The sequence below is a fragment of the Tachysurus vachellii genome, chromosome 22 (assembly GCF_030014155.1).
Source record: "Tachysurus vachellii isolate PV-2020 chromosome 22, HZAU_Pvac_v1, whole genome shotgun sequence".
Lineage (NCBI taxonomy): Eukaryota > Metazoa > Chordata > Actinopteri > Siluriformes > Bagridae > Tachysurus > Tachysurus vachellii.
The window spans coordinates 15061447-15077155 of NC_083481.1; the positions used below are offsets into that span (position 1 = coordinate 15061447).

Genomic DNA, 15709 nt, shown 5'->3' on the forward strand with positions numbered 1-15709 from the left:
TTCCTGGTCAGTCTCATTGACCTGTTAGCATTTTCAATAAACAGTTCAGGATGGATTCTGCATAATGCCATGATGGGAAAGGAAAGCAAAAGCGTATCCAGTACAAATACAGCTAAGTCATGACGCCTCTATTGGGCTAAACAAAGTCTGGGAGGGTTAAGCCGCTGCTGCATGTATTCCTGTGATAAGCTGATCATAAACGGAGGGATTTATGATAGCGCATTAAGCCGAATTTATTCATTCTATTATTTAAGATAGAAAAGTAATGAAGGTGCTTTTTTTTTTTCCTTTTTCTTTTTTCTTTTTTTTTTTTTTTTTAAAGCCAGCAGCAGGAGTTTGTTTTGTAAGACTGTTTGTTTGTTTGAAGCTTTGTGAAATTTCCAACTAAACCCAGTTGAAAGTTATCACAATGCAAGAAGAAGGAGCTCAAATGATCCAGATTTCAGAAATCGTATTTTTGGTGAGCAGAATAACAAGAAGCGTAATGAAATTCTGAATGTAATCCTCCGCCATGGGATTATATCAGACAGCGTGTGAACACGTGTGCTTTCCCAGATATACGCTCAGGGTTTAAAGAGGGTACCGCCGGCTTGTAATGCGAGTCGTCTTTTATATTTCCGTTCATTTTCATACCTCCGTTTATTTTTATGTGTGTTTTAGAGCTAGTCACTAAAAAGTCACGACTTTAGTCACGACTTACACACAATAGCACGGACTGAGGGTTAAAGGCGAGGTGCACGAGGTTTGAAAAATGCTCGGGCCGACTAACAAAACAAACGTGTAGCCAATGAGCAGAAAGGGGCGTGTCTTGTCAGTATGCGGCAGATAGAGTGTTCAGTGCGTGTCTGACATTAGCTTTAAGCGATTGAAACATTGACATGGCGGATACCTGCCGTTACCTCTGCCTCGGGTTCTAGGTGTTGAACGTCGTCTTCCGCATGAAACGGAGCTAAACCTTTCACGGTACAACACACAATACTACAAAAACACATTTGTATTACCATAGTATTACTCATTGTGTTCATTTATTGATAAAAATATCCCCTCGGCCAGCCGCCCCAGCAGGTTCCGCCATAATAGTTGCCTGTGCTACGTATGTATGTGTGGGGCGGAGCTATCAAAACAGGGGTGACTCCCATTTGGGTTAGGGGTGTGTTTGTTTTGGTGATTTCAAATGTCAACATTGGCTTTCAAACATCGTGCACCGCACCTTTAAGTGTTTGCATTGAGGAGGAATTAAAGATTTCAGGTGTGACTACAGACATAGAAGGGAAACAGTTCCTCTCTAATCATATATATTTCTTATAAAACACAGCTCATTGAACTTAGCAAGCTCCATGTTTACTCTCAGTGTATTGCTTCTTATTTCACACTTCTTCTGTGTTGTGCTGGATTTTATAAGCCGCCGTATAATTACAGAAGAAGATATGTTCATAAATGAAGACACGGCTAGTATGTTTTCATTCATAATGAAATACTGTGGTGAAAATCTACATTATGTTGAAGAAAGAAGATTTTATGATTGTCACATAGACACAGTGAAATTCTTTCTTCACATCTCCCAACTTTGGAGGTTGGGGTCAGAGCACAGGGTCAGCCGTGATGCAGCGCACATGGAACAGAGAGGGTTAAGGGCCTTGCTCAAGGGCCCAACAGTGGCAGCTTGGCGGTGCTGGGGCTTGAACACTGGACCTCCGATCAACAACTCAGAGCCATAAACTCTTGAGCCACCACCTATTGAGCTATTCAGCTAGACTGAATCATCAGTATTATCATGCTAGCTAACATGAGGTGTTTTAGATTTAGCTAATGTTTCGCAGTGAAAGCCACGAAACGAAAGCCAACAATTTTCCATCTTGGCAGTTCTTGGGCTCGCACCCTGATCTTCCACTCAACAACCCAGAGCCTTGAATTGAATTGTATGAGGTAAAACGGGGAAGCAGTAACTCCAAGGTGCAACTTCTGGGCCCCTGAGCAAGGGCCTTAATCCTCAGCTGTATAAATGAGATAAATGTAAGTCGCTCTGGATAAAGGGGTCTGCCAAATCCCATAAATCTAAAATATAAACCAAAGAGAAACTTAATAATTTTTAAGTGTTGTTTGCTTGTCTCTCTGGGAACTAGAAAACGTTTTAAAGAAGCTAAGAACCTACACTTAACTATTCAAACAACACAAACAATCCATTATAGGACCATAAGAACACATTAAAATCCTATTAAATGATTGTTTGAGCCATTTATATATCAAAATATGTTGAAAATTGGTTTCACCAGTCCTAACATTCTCTAAATTATTTAGGAGCTTAAAGGCAAGCGCTTCTAAATGTTTAAATGCAGTCTTGTATACGATAAGATACGATATGATACGATAGCACTGTGTAACTCTAGAATATAATGTTACCGAGTTTAAATTGAATCTGTTGGTGAATTAACAGAGTTTCAGCTTCAGTTTGTTTAGTGAGAAGCAAAAAACTCAAGGTTAAAATCTGTATAATAAATTTTCTTTAGGAGGACGAGTTTGTATTAGTGACCGAGCATGAAGGAGAGCGAACTCGAGCTAATTAGGGAAGTTTAAGTGTTAGCTTTTTAGTTTTTTGCCAGATAACAAAAGAGAGATAACATTTTTTTTCACTGTTTTATTTTTTTTCTCCCTTGTTAGTGTAACTCCATTAAAACAACTGAAGTGACATTTGAAAGCATGTGAACTAGACGAGATAAAGCGAATTGAATTGATGTCAGGTCTCCTTGGAGGATTGTTAGTGGCTATCAATACACACTTTAATTTACTTTCTACAGTACCCTAGCCAGTCTATCTTTTTTTTTTTCTGTCTGGATTCACCCAAAATGCTCTACAAGCAGTTTCAGTCAGTACGTTTTATCCATTTATAGCTACATTTAAATGCTGACATCCATCCGGTGACAGCACATATCACCCCTACTAGCGGAGGGTTATACAGTAAACACACTGACACTGGAGACTCCTTCCAAAATTGCTAAACAAATCAAATGCTTTGATTCCAAAATATTTATATAAAAAACTTCGACATATTTTGAAATCAGTTTATTTAAACATTCCGTGTGTAAGTACGTAGCTTCACAAAGCTGCTCAGAGCGATCAAGCAGTCTACTATATCTCTAATGCTATATCTTATATCAGAACAGACTCTGCCCCTGCCCCGCCCCCTTCATTGCCCTTTGCCCTGATCCATTCTATGATCTGCTACATCATTTTTCAGAACAGACTCTGCCCTGCCCCGCCCCCTGCACTGCCCTTTGGCTCGATATGTTCTCCAATCCACTATATCACATCAGAACAGACCCCGCCCCCTGCCCCACCCCCTGCCCTGCCCTGCCCCTTCTCCAATTCGTTCTCCGATCAGCTATATTATAGCACAACAAATTCCACCCCGCCCCAATGCCGCTCCCTGCCCAATCCGTTCTGCAATCCGCTATATCATATATCAGCACAGACTCCACCCCTGCCCTGGTAACTGCCCCGCCCCTTCCCTGGACAGATTATTAAACAGAACCATCAGTTTCTTCATCTGTCCATAAAGCCACTGGGTGGCCATATAATACAGAATAAAACTCGTGTCTCCACAAACCTACCATCTTTAAAGACTTGCTAATGAGACTGTATGACCTTTGACCTGAGTAATTAGTGTTTAAATGTGAACAGTAGTTTGTATGCTGGTGTGCTAATAGGAGGGGCAGGTCTAGTTAGCGGTGTTTTATAGTTGGGGGCAAATAGGGGACAGGTTGGAAACGGGTAGAGAGGGAGATGCCTGGAGGGAGATGGCACGGGGGCACAATGCCCATCATTAAGATGGCCAACAGCTGCTGGGCTTCCTGGCACGCTGACAGGACTGCACGACCCCACAACCTTTTCTATGCAGGGCGCATGGGAATGAGGGAGAGCTGCAGATTTTTGTGTCTGTCTGCATGCCCTTTCTCATTTTTCCTCACTAAACACTGTCATTTGCTTTTGAGGCACAAGTCCTTCAACGTGGTTCGCAGAAGCAGATGTTTTGAGGATTATGATGAGGATTCTGAAGGATTCTCCACTTTATAGAGGTAACGGAATGTGAATGCATCGCTGGGATTGAACAGATTCTCTGCTGTGTGTTCTAAACAGATCGAAGTATAGATTTGAATAGGAGGAGAAGTAGAGTAGCATCTTTATCGTAGTACTTTTGGCTACTATTGATAGTTTGTTTATAGTTCGCTTCAATTCGGGTTTATTTGTGTGGCACTTTTAACAACGGACATCGTCTCCATTAGCTTTAGCATTAGCTTTAGCATTAGCTTTAGCATTAGCTTTACAGATCAAGTACAACAGGTTCAAGATTAATATTAGACTTGTATTTAAATTTGTTTGGATTTATCCCTAATGAACAAGACTGAAGCGACTGTGGTGAGGAAAAACTCCCTCAACTGGAAGAGGAAGAAACCTTGAGAGCAACCAGACACAAAAGTGAACCTCATCCTCATTTGGGCGACACTGGAGGATGTGATTATAAACTGTTATAAACACCAGAGAGTGTTATTATGAATAATGTCCTTTCTACAGTCAGGTATAGTCCGACAATTGTGTATTGATGAGGAGGTTGTTGTCCTCAAAGACCACATGGAGTTGTAGCCATCTTCTCTTTGAATATCTTCATGAAGAAGAACACAACATGACCTGGTACATCTCTAGATGCTTCAGGATCCTCACAGGATTGGTTTCATCTCACCGAAGATCCAAAATACAGTAATATAGTAATACTTTAAACTGATTTCTTCTTTATAGAAGTACATTAGGTTTATATACAGTAGTTTTTGTTTATAATAGTACATTAGACTATTCGTTGTTTGGTTAGAACCAACACAACAGAAAAGAAGGAAAACTCCTTCCTTTTTAAGCCACGCCCATATTAGCTTTAATTTAGAATATATACATATGGATAGATGGAGCATTAAATAGATCCAGATCCAGATCCAGATCCAGATTTATCTACTTCAGCTTAGTAAAGCTGTTTCTAGTTCTTTCTATCTTATTATGGTTATAGAGTCGTCAGGTTTAAAAGTCCAGTATGAAAACTTGAGCCTCAGCTATTAGCACAGCAACGACAGACTCAAATGTCGCACATTTGACCATCAACCTCTTGACAAACTGTAGTATTTATCTTGTCACCTTTTATTTTATTTGATCTGGACCAACTTCAAGATTTGCATGAAAACAGGTGGAGGAACTCTTGCTTTTCTCATGGACTCTTAATTGCTCTGTAACTTTCCTTTAACCCTCAGCTGAAAGGTCAGCGCTCACTTAACATCTGAGATCACATCATAGCTTCCTGTCGTTTGGCTGATTACATCTCTTTTGTGACCCCCCCACCCCCACCCCATCACCCCACCACCACATTGTTTTCTTTTCTCATTTGGAATTTAGCGAGCCGGTACCAGGGAATTAATTTCCAGCTAATAAGCGAATAAAATGATAGAGCAGTGTCCTGTACTTCATACTTGGCAATTATGACATTTTTTTTTTGTCTTTTGTCTTTTTTTATGGCTTTACGCTGATCATATATCTTCTTGGAATAAACTTTATTTATTCAGGGGCCTAGACGTGATTATGATATCATATATTCCCAAGTCTTTATTCTTTATTCCCAAACTGTATAGTAGCAAAAAAAACCACTTTCACCACTTCTTTCTATATGTAGACTTTTTATACAGTTGATCGGAAAATTTAATTTCGCTTCGTGATTCTTTCTTGTTTCATCTGAACTACTTAATTCTGCCATCTCTGTCTGTTTAGCTCATTAGCTCACGATCTAAATCTACATCTGGAATCCTGTAAAACCGTCGTTAGAATCGTATCAGACTTTCCAATAGAAAAGAATCGAATTTTGTCACAAATAAATTTGTTAGTATTTCTGGAAGGAGTCTCAAGTGTCAGTGCTTTGTAAAAGTCTGGATTCTGAAAAGAAAAAAAAAAAACGGGCTGCTGAAGGAACAACGGTTGCTGTAATGTAAGTCATATCAAGAACAAATATGTACTGTATCAGGAAACTACCTTGACATTTCATGTGTCTAGAAATAGATAAAACAGTATAATTGTCATTCTTTAGCAATTAAAAAAAAATGCTAAAGCACCGGCTGTTATATGAAATCACTTAATTTTCATTATAACAAGAGCTAACTAGGTTTGGAAATGTTTAGTAACATGACATGTGGCAGCAAATGAATAACAGTCAGTATAGAGAAAACAAACACATCGTGACATGCTGGTAAAGGGAAAGGATGGAGGTCGAGTTGGTAAAAGTGGATTATTCTCCTATAACGGCGTCACACGTTGTGTTTTATACCTTAAATGGAGTAAATTAGAGACCCTACCTTTAGTTTAACTAGTAAAATGTGTCTGTAGAGATCTCTGGGCTTTACCTAATGTGTGCTGTTGTGTATTCCAGCTTTATTTCTTTCCACCTGCTGTTATTGCTAACCGAGCTTTGTTTAGCATTCAGGCCTCAGAGGGTTCGCACTCGCCACCTAGGACAAAATTATTGCACCGTAAGAGAAGCTCCTTCACCCACATGGATAAAACGTGGTGCATTACCGCTCACAAGTGCTTAACGAAGTGTGCTGCATTAGACACCTGCATGTGCATGTGCAGCATTCGAGGTTAATGGGTTTCTGCGTGTGTGTGAGTGCGCGTTCGTTAATTGTGACCAAAATCACAGCTGATAATGCCTGACATGCATTATAGAGGACGTGCAATTTTCTGTGCCACTCTGTGAGTGTGTGTGTGTGAGTGTGATTGTGAGTGTGTGTGTGTGTGTGCGTGTGTGCGTGTGTGTGGAGACAGGTGGGTAATTCAGTGAACATGACACAACACATCGTGACATAGGAAGGTGAAGTGAGCCATGCTTGAGTGCCGGGCTGATGGTGTGTGTGTGTGTGTGTGTGTGTGTGTGTGTGTGTGTGTGTGTGTGTATGTGTGTGTGTGGAAAGAGACAGTCTGACCTACACACTAGTGTTCTTGGTGTTATTAGAGCAGACTCTATTTTGGACTCTATCCACGTGCACTGGAAATTAGGTCTTGGTGATAAAATGATAAAAATAAAAATAAAGATATTTTATTTAACATTATATAAAAAACTCAGAACCTTGAACTATTTTATCCATCCATCCATCCATCCATCCATCCATCCATCCATCTTCTACCACTTATCCGTGGCCGGGTCGCGGGGGCAGCAGTCTAAGCAGGGACGCCCAGACTTCCCTCTCCCCCGACACTTCCTCCAGCTCCTCCGGGGAATACCGAGGCGTTCCCAGGCCAGCCGAGAGACATAGTCCCTCCAGCGTGTCCTAGGTCTTCCCCGGGGCCTCCTCCCGGTTGGACATGACCGGAACACCTCCCCAGGGAGGCGTCCAGGAGGCATCCGGAACAGATGCCCTAGCCACCTCAGCTGACTCCTCTCGATGTGGAGGAGCAGCGGCTCTACTCTGAGCTCCTCCCGAGTGACCGAGCTCCTCACCCTATCTCTATGGTATTCCTCCTCTCCCTATGGTATTACTATTACTCCTCCTTCTCCTCTTTTTTTTATTTTTCTATTTAATTACAAAATATTTTCCAGGTAAAAATGTCTAAATGTGAAGAGTTATAAATCCATAAGGTTTAGTGGTAATGATGGACAATTCGTGTCTGATGAAGTCAAACTTTTAAGGTTTCTGTGTGTATTACCTCGGAGGTGAATCCCAGCTGCAATGAAAATATCAAAAGCAGCTTTTTCTTCGCCATAATAACTTCAGCTTGTGAAAAAAGGGACAGAAGTAGATGTAAAAAGCTTTGTATGTGTGAAGGCGATGCCTGTTTCTGGGCCAGAAAAAATGCAAACAGATGGCTAAATAAATAATAAAACAAACAAACAAACAAATAAACAAACAAATAAATAAATAAACGGCAAATTGGACTAAAGCGCTACATTTTTTTATTTATTAATTTTTTATATGTATTAAATTGACTGAATTATTTATTATACTTATTAAAGTATAAAGTTTTCTAAAATATTAAAAACTATAAAAAAAATAAAAAAATATTACAAATATTAATTTTAGAACTTATTAGAGATCCAAAACTTACTTTGTTCACTTTTTGTATACCAGCAGCTATCAACTTTAATTCAATTTAATTAATTTATTTTAATTTAATTTGGTTTATTATTATTTTAATTTATTGCAATGTCCAATAGGTGATATGTTCTTGGATTTGGTGTCAGTCAGGAAATGAAATCAGACTAAATTTAAATTATTTTAGACCTCACGCGGGCCGTGACCTTCACACGTTTATATTCCAGTACTAAGAATCAAAGTGTTCTTTGAAATCATGTTTGATTATTACAGGTCTGGGAAATCTTTTAAAGACTTCGAGCTTCACCATTAAAAGTTGTCTTAAAAAATAAATAAATAAAAAAAGCCTAGTTTGTCTTTTTCACAGATTTCAAAGAAACCCCTTTGAAGTATTTAATGAAATCGAGAATTTACAGAGAAGAGTGATTTTTTTTTTGTCCATGTTAAAGATGAAGCTTGTAATCTTTAAAAAAACAACAGCAAAATAAAACTTTAAAAGCTAACAGAAATAGGCTCCGCCCCCAGGCCTAAAGAAAAATGTTGCTGAAAATGTAACCAGATTCTTTACTACATTAAAAATTGTGGAATTGTTTGAAATTTGAATAGAGATTAAACTATATTTAGATTAGGAAGTGTTATAAGTCTAAACCTTTAAAACACCTTTACTTTAATTGTCTGAGACCACGTGGAAAACTTTTTAGGTCAAACTAGAAATTAACTAGAAGACAAAGTTAAGGAAAAATTTTTTTTTTCAACATTCTTGACTATCTTTAGGTCATTAATTTAATTTTATGACAAATCTTTGTACAAAAGTTCAAATATTAGTCAAATCTTAATAATAATAATAATAATAATAATAATAATAATAATAATAATAATAATAATATCATCAACAATAATAACAATAATATTAACAACAACAACAACAACAACAACAATAATAATAATAATAATAATAGCAATAGCAATAGCAATAACAATAACAGTAATAATAATAATACCACAGCTACAATGAGATCCCATTCCACACACACATGCTGTATCATTTCTTACGAGATTTATCATCCCAAATCATGCCTCCTTTTTTCTATGCGCTAGCTTCAGCACTTGGGTGAGCAGTCTGTGGAACAGTTGTGCCTTTGCCCTCTAGTGAGGGCCACCATGTGGCTTTTAGTTTGACTCGAATGCCACAGACAGCTGTCTCTGTGTGTGCATGGCAATAAAGGGCTGAGCGCAAAATAATGGCAGGGTGTAAAAGTTTGTGGAGGGAGGCGCAGGGTCGTGTGGTGTAAACACGTCTCTGTTTTCTCTGGGGTGTATTGTTTGTTTTAGAAAGACCTGAGGTCTCTCTCTCTCACTCTCTCTCACACACATACAAACACACACTCTCTGTCTCTGTCTCTCTTTCTCTTTCTCTTTCAGCACTTCCTTTTGTATGTGTCTGAATACGTGTGTGTTCCTTTTGTGACAAGCTCCTGCAAGCCCACCTGTGTGTGTGTGTCTGTGATCTGTGATCTGTGTCTGCTGTGATGATTTTCGTCTGCTTTGTTTGGTCAGACATTGCTTGGGGACAACACACACAAATGCACACACAAATGCACACACACACACACACACACACACAAAAGCACACACACAAACACACAGACGTAAATGGCTGGCAGGCAGAAATTGGATTTTGCTTCCTGGACCGCCGGCTCCTCTGTATAAAAACACGTGTGTGTGTGTGTGTGTGTGTGTGTGTGTGTGTGTGATTTTTGTGTATGTCTCTATGTAAGGACAGATGTGCTTGTACTAGGACACACGCAAGCATATCTAAAGACTAAACAAAGATGGACAGATGAGAGAAGAGGGCTGAGTGTGAGAGGAATATAGTGTGTGATGCCACAGGTGAAAGAGAGAGGGAAGGAGTGAGAGAGAGTGAGAGAGAGAGAGAGAGAGAGAGAGAGAGAGAGAGAGTCAGACAGGATGGAGTGGATCATGTATCATCTATAATAATTTATAATCATCAAAATGACCCTGTGCTCTTCCTAGACCTGTAATTTTGACTGTGATTGTATTCCTTGTCTATTCAGGGTCACGCTTCCTTCAGTGGAGAATCTGACATGTGATTTGAACCTTGTAGCATGTAGTCATAAAGTTCACCCTGAACATCCGAACCCTAACGCTCCCTAACTCTTCTCTTTCTCCTCATGTTCCTCGTGTGCTCTCAGGGAGATTTTCCTCACAAAAGTGTTACACACATTACAGTGAATTGACTCTGGAGTCAAAATATGGTCCCCACAACACATGGAACGTAAGTTATTAAGGTCCGTATGCAGTTATTAATGTCAGATCTGTGGATGAAGTAACAAAGTTATTGTCAGTGTTTACAAGCTGAATGTCAAGAACACTGCTGTTATTGCTGTTAATAATAGCTGTTATTGCTATTACTGACACTGTTACTGCTATTACTGACACTGTTATTGCTATTACTGACACTGTTACTGATATTACTGACACTGTTACTGCTATTACTGACACTGTTACTGCTATTACTGACACTGTTACTGCTATTACTGACACTGTTATTGCTATTACTGACACTGTTACTGCTATTACTGACACTGTTACTGCTATTACTGACACTGTTATTGCTATTACTGACACTGTTACTGCTATTACTGACACTGTTACTGCTATTACTGACACTGTTACTGCTATTACTGACACTGTTACTGCTATTACTGACACTGTTACTGCTATTACTGACACTGTTATTGCTATTACTGACACTGTTACTGCTATTACTGACACTGTTACTGCTATTACTGACACTGTTACTGCTATTACTGACACTGTTACTGCTATTACTGACACTGTTACTGCTATTACTGACACTGTTACTGCTATTACTGACACTGTTACTGCTATTACTGACACTGTTACTGCTATTACTGACACTGTTACTGCTATTACTGACACTGTTACTGCTATTACTGACACTGTTACTGCTATTACTGACACTGTTACTGCTAATACTGACACTGTTACTGCTATTACTGACACTGTTACTGCTATTACTGACACTGTTACTGCTATTACTGACACTTACTGATATTACTGACACTGTTACTGCTATTACTGACACTGTTACTGACACTGTTACTGCTATTACTGACACTGTTGCTGCTATTACTGACACTGTTGCTGCTACTACTGACACTGTTACTGCTATTACTGACACTGTTACTGCTATTACTGACACTGTTACTGCTATTACTGACACTTACTGATATTACTGACACTGTTACTGCTATTACTGACACTGTTACTGCTATTACTGACACTGTTACTGCTATTACTGACACTGTTACTGCTATTACTGACACTGTTACTGCTATTACTGACACTGTTACTGCTATTACTGACACTGTTATTGCTATTACTGACACTGTTACTGCTATTACTGACACTGTTACTGCTATTACTGACACTGTTATTGCTATTACTGACACTTACTGATATTACTGACACTGTTACTGATATTACTGACACTTACTGATATTACTGACACTGTTACTGACACTGTTATTGCTATTACTGACACTGTTGCTGCTATTACTGACACTGTTACTGACACTGTTACTGCTATTACTGACACTGTTACTGACACTGTTACTGCTATTACTGACACTGTTACTGCTATTACTGACACTTACTGATATTACTGACACTGTTACTGCTATTACTGACACTGTTACTGCTATTACTGACACTGTTACTGCTATTACTGACACTGTTACTGCTATTACTGACACTGTTACTCTTCCTCCTCCTCTTCTTCCTCCTCTTCCTATGGTAATTACTATTACTCCTCCTTCTTCTCCTACTTTTTCTCCTCCTCCTCCTCCTACTGTTATTACTCCTTGTCACCCTTCTTCTTCTCCTCCTACTTTTTCTTCTCATCCACTTCCTCCTACTACTGTTATTACTCCTCCTTCTCCTCCTGTTATTCCTACTACAACTCCTCCTCCTCCTACTGTTATTACTCTTCATCACCCTCCTTCCTCTTCTCCTCCTAATGTTATTACTCCTCCTTCTTCTCCTCCTACTTTTCCTCCTCCTTCTCATCCTGTTACTCCTACTACAACTTCTCCTCCTCCTTCTCCTCCTCCTACTGTTATTACTATACCTCCTCCTCCTAATTTACCTTCTTTTCATTCTCTTCCTCCTACTGTTATTACTCTTCCTCCTCCTACTTTTCCTCCTCCTTCTCATCCTGTTATCCCTACTACAACTTTTCCTCCTCCTCCTCCTCCTCCTCCTCCCCCTCCTCTTACTGTTATTACTCCTTCTCCTCCTCCTCCTTTTCCTCCTCTTCCTCCTCCTCCTCTTACATTTCTTCCTCCTTCTCGTCCTGTTATCCATACTACAACTTCTCCTCCTCCTCCCCCCCTACTGTTATTACTCCTCCTCCTGCTCCTCCTCCGCTTTCTCGTCCTGTTATTTCTACTACAACCTCTCCTCCCCCTCCTCCCTTCTCCTCCTCCTCTTCTTCCTTCTGTTATTACTCCTCCTCCTCCTCCTCCTCCTCCTCCTTTCATCCTTAAACCAGTAGTGATGATCTTAAACTCGAGCAATACACACACTCCATCTATCATTGTAGTCTTTTTTTTTTTTTTAATATTATCTATCATAGTTTTAATATTTGTAGGGAAAGGGAAAGGATCTCTAGACAAACAGCATGGTACTGTATATGAGGCAAGACAATATTGCCTTTTATTTGTCCGAAGGCTGTTTATTTTGCAGAAAATTATTAATAAATATATAAATATGATATCATTATTTGTTCTGCTATTAAACTTGTTTTGTCCCATGAATGAGTTTACAGAAAAAAGTCAACAAACTGTGCATGTGTGTGTGTGTGTGTGTGGGTACGTGGAGGGGGCTGGGGGGGTTGGGGGGGCAGATGATGGACTACTTGCAGTGAGTTTATGCCCCCTGGATGTAGCAGATGCGCGACAGTATAGAGAGATGGACCAGCCGGCAGCTGCTACACACACACACGCACACACACACACACACACACACACACACACACACACACACACACACACACACACACACACACACACACACACATATTCATTATGCACCACACAAATGCATATACCACAGGCTAATTGATGTTAATTGAAGACAGCTAAGCTGGCTGAGTTTGGGGACTGGATGGATTTGTATAAGTGCGTTGTGGAGTTGTATGACTCTCTCTCTCTCTCTCTCTCTCTCTCTCTCTCTCCTTGATCAGCCCTTGATCAGACTATAGACTACTACAGAGACATTTCTGGGAGTGTGCCTGCGTATATGTGGACCAGTTTTTATAAAGGAACCAAATGTCCCCTCAAGGATACTGTAGGAATGTCTCCCCGCTTTGAACTTGTGGGGACATTTGACTCGTACCCACAAAAGAAAAACTGCTGTTTAAGACTTTGTTACTGAGCTAAAGATCACAGTAATATTTAGCTGTATGTAGTGTCAGATGGAAGAGAAACATGTGTGTGTGCGTGTAGGTACTCGGCCTCTTCACCCATCAGCATCAATGCAGAATGGTCTGCAGTGAGCGAGAACTTCACCCTCAGGTGGAAAAAACAAGCCACTTGCTTTAAGAGTCTGTTATTTCAGCAAAGCTTAAAAACTTGAGCACTGCAGTATTGCATCTCAGACTGCAACAGCTCATTTACATGAAGCCTGTTCAGCCCCGTGAATGGAACAAATACCCAATCGCGTTTTTTCTAGAGATCTTGGTGCATGGATATTGAGGCTGGCTGTCCAAAGTTATTCATCTACAAACATGCTAAAAATATGAAACAGGAACTTTAAGTCTTGTATAAAAGCCCATTATCAACACTTAAAAAAGAAATCTTGTTAAACAAATTGTCTTGGAAATTGTAATAGTATTATAAGTTGACGATTATATCAAGTCTTATACTGTATATGAGATCAATAGTAAGTCATAACTATGATATACTATGAGATATTTTTGAGATACTATCTCATAATTCTGAGCTACAAAGTCGTATTATTTTACACTCTACCTCAAGTCATATTTTTGAGACTTTTCTCATGATTCTGATACTACAGTAAGTCATATTTCTGAGATACTGTCTCGTAATGCTGAGATCCCAAATCATATTTTTGAGAATTGTCTCATAATTCTGAGATACTAAGTCATGTTCCTCAGATTCTATCTCATAATTCTGAGTTTAGTCAAGTTTTGAGTATGAGCTAAAACATAAGGGATACTTTTGAAAGTAAGTGATGAAATATTAAGTCATCATTTCAAGATAGTAAGTAATAATTATAAGATAAGGTTTTAAGATACTAAGTCAAAATCTTTAACTACAAATATACAATTATGAGATACTGATCCATAATTATGAGAAACCATAACCACCTTTTTGAGATACTATCTAATCATTTTAAGGTAAGTCATAAATATGAGATACAAAGTCAGTTTTGAGATATCTCATATTTATGAGGTTCTGAGTCATAATTATAAGATACGTCAAGCACATATGCTTAAAATGGTAAGATGCTGTCTAAGAAGAGCACACACTGTGTACCTGTGTACACACACAACTTTCAACAATACAGACAAATCTCAAAATTTTGACTTTTCATTATTATCTCATTATTATGGCTTACTAAATAAAAATGGTGACTTTGGTGTTTCAAAATTATAACTTGATAAACTCAAGTAAATGACTTAATGAGGTAAACTCATAAATCTTTTCTCATATTGTATCTCATATTATTTTTATTTTATCCCATTTATTTTAATCCCTAACCTGAGCCTAATTAAATCGTAGAATTAATTTTATTATATATTTGTTTTACATGTTAACTTTAATAATAATAAAGAAATAAACAATCAAATAATTCTAATGTTCACAGGATATGTTTGGGTTTATTCAAATCCCCATTTTTTAAATATTTATCATTCTTTTGTAATTTTTGAAAACAACAACAAAAAAAGTTGTTTTAACTCGATTAAAATAAACATTGTGCAGTTTTGGTTAAAATAATCTCTCGAATTAATAAACGTAACGTTTCCGGTACAGTGCCGGCATAAAGATGAAGCACAATTTTGGTGCACCGTTACATTAGCGGAAGGCCACACGTCCAAGCCGTCATATCTTCCTCGTGAAATCCAATAAAATCATTAACCAGATGAATTTCTTTACAAATTTTTTTCCCAGATTAGCACCGTACGGAATCCTCTAGTTCCCAGAGCTCGTTGCTAAATGAACCCGAAGATGCTGATATTGTCTTGTATCTCGCTATAAATTATTTCTTCACTCGGCTTTGAACTTTTCAGACAAAGCAATTAATGCAAATTTCTTGCAGCGCAAGCAGATATGGCAGGAACATCCGAAGGGAATGGGTTATTTGTCCGTTCCATCTTCTGTCTCATTTAGTGTATGGGGTGGGAAAAAAAAGGACAAAACAACAGAACACTTTGTTTACTGAAATAAGCGTGTGTGTGAGTGTGTTTGTGAGCTAAAGAATTCAGGGTTGTAGAAGAATTATTCCTTAAAGCGAATATGGTGATTTTT

General features: G+C 38.7%; 1 protein-coding gene across 4 annotated transcripts in view; it reads left to right on the plus strand.

The window, feature by feature from the left end:
• Positions 1-15709, plus strand: part of fhit (fragile histidine triad diadenosine triphosphatase) — a 251569-nt gene that overhangs the window by 116085 nt on the left and 119775 nt on the right. The gene's annotated exons all lie outside the window — the stretch shown is intronic.